Here is a 2,532-nt window from a genome sequence, read left to right as displayed (position 1 = left end):
AAAAAGTTCTTGGGTCGATAATGCGGCCACGCAAAATTTGAGTAGCAACGGAAGACATTTGGGGGTGCCGCTATGCCATAAACCAGCATCCGTCGAACCTCGGATAATCGTTAAAAATGGACTAATGCTCGTTTAATGCTCGTTATTTGAGGCTAAATCGAATAGGTTAATTCCTGAAATGAGCTCGGACGCGTGATTTAAAATCAGGGAGAAAAAGAAACAGGTCCGACGACCTTCCGAACGTCTCGAAATTGAAGTGTATAATACACGGTTTTTCGGGATTCCGTGGTCCGGAACAAAATTCTCCGGAAATCACATAGAAAGTTCCTCGGGTCGAATAAAGCGGCCACGCAAAATTAGAGCACCAACGGAAGACATTTGGGGGTGTCGGTGTGCGAAACCAAAGCATTCGCCGAACCTCGGATTATCGTTAAAAATGTGTTAAAGCTCGTTATTTGACCCTGAAATCGAACAGGTTAATTCCTGAAATGAGCTCGGACGCGTGATTTAAAAACAGGAGAAAAAGAAAACAGGTCCGCACGACCTTCCGAACGGCCGATATTGAAGTGTATAATACACGGTTTTTCGGGATTCCGGGGTCCCGGAAGAAAATTCTCCGGAAATCACATAGAAAGTTCCTCGGGTCAGATAAAGCGGCCACGCAAAATTAGAGTACCAACGGAAGACATTTGGGGGTGTCGGTGTACCAGAAACCAGCATTCGCCGAACCTCGGATTATCGTGAAAAATGTGTTAAAGCTCGTTATTTGACGCTGAAATCGAACAGTTAATTCTGAAATGAGCTCGGACGCGTGATTGAAAAAAAGCAGAGAGAAAAAAAACAGGTCCGATTTCGACCTTCCGAATGGCTAAAATTGAAGTATTATAATACACGGTTTTTCGGGATTCAGGGATCCAGGAACAAAATTCTCCGGAAATCACATAGAAAGTTCCTCGGGTCAGATAAGCGGCCACGCAAAATTTGAGCACCAACGGAAGACATTTGGAGGTGCCGGTGTGCCAGAAACCAGCATTCGCCGAACCTCGGATTATCGTGAAAAATGTGTTAAAGCTCGTTATTGGACGCTGAAATCGAACGGGTTAATTCGAAATTAGCTCGGAGTGATTGAAAAACAGGAGAAAAAGAAACAGTGGTCCTGCATTTCGACCTTCCGAACGGCTGAAATTGAAGTGTATAATACACGGTTTTTCGGGATTCAGGATCCCGGAACAAAATTCTCCGGAAATCACTTAGAAAAATCCCCGGGTCAGATAAAGCGGCCACGCAAAATTTGAGCACCAACGGAAGACATTTGGGGGTGCCGGTGTGCCAGAAACCAGCATTTTAACCGAAACTCGGATTATCGTGAAAATGTGTTAAAGCTCGTTATTTGAGGCTGAAATCGAACAAGTTAATTCCTGAAATTAGCTCGGAGTGATTGAAAAACAGGGAGAAAAAGAAACAGGGTCCGGTACGACCTTCCGAACGGCTGAAATTGAAATGTATAATACACGGTTTTTCGGGATACAGGGGTCCCGAACAAAATTCTCCGGAAATCACATAGAAAGTTCCTCGGGTCAGATAAAGCGGCCACGCAAAATTTAATCACCAACGAAAGACATTTGAGGGTGCCGGTATGCCAGAAACCAGCATTCGCCGAAACTCGGATTATCGTGAAAAATGTGTTAAAGCTCGTTATTTGAAGCTGAAATCGAACAAGTTAATTCCTGAAATGAGCTCGGACGCGTGATTGAAAAACAGAGAGAAAAAGAAACAGGGTCCGGTACGACCTTCCGAACGGCTGAAATTGAAGTGTATAATACACGGTTTTTCGGGATACAGGGGTCCCAGAACAAAATTCTCCGGAAATCACATAGAAAGTTCCTCGAGTCAGATAAAGCGGCCACGCAAAATTTGATCACCAACGAAAGACATTTGGGGGTGCCGGTATGCGTAAACCAAAGATTCGCCGAAACTCGGATTATCGTGAAAAATGTGTTAAAGCTCGTTATTTGAGGCTGAAATCGAACAGGTTAATTCCTGAAATGAGCTCGGACGCGTGATTGAAAAACACGGAGAAAAATAAAGAGGGTCCGGTACGACCTTCCGAACGGCTGAAATTGAAGTATATAATACACGGTTTTGAATTAGGAACAAAATTCTCGAAAATCACATTGAAAGTTCCTCGGGTCGATAAAGCGGCCACGGAAAATTTGAGCACCAACGGAAGACATTTAAGGGTGTCGGTGTGCGAAACCAAGATTCGCGAAAGTCGTATTATCGTGAAAAATGTGTTAAAGCTCGTTATTTGAGGTGAAATCGAACAGGTTAATTCCTGAAATGAGCTCGGACGCGTGATTGAAAAACAGGGAGAAAAAGAAAAAGGGTCCGGTACGACCTTCCGAATAGCTGAAATTGAAGTGTATAATACACGGTTTTTCGGGATTCCGGGGTCCCGGAACAAAATTCTCCGGAAATCACATAGAAAGTTCCTCGGGTCAGATAAAACGGCCACACAAAATTTGAGCACCA

The sequence above is a fragment of the Silene latifolia genome, chromosome 2 (assembly GCF_048544455.1).
Source record: "Silene latifolia isolate original U9 population chromosome 2, ASM4854445v1, whole genome shotgun sequence".
In the NCBI taxonomy this organism is placed as follows: Eukaryota; Viridiplantae; Streptophyta; class Magnoliopsida; order Caryophyllales; family Caryophyllaceae; genus Silene; species Silene latifolia.
This window is presented reverse-complemented; position numbering follows the sequence as displayed.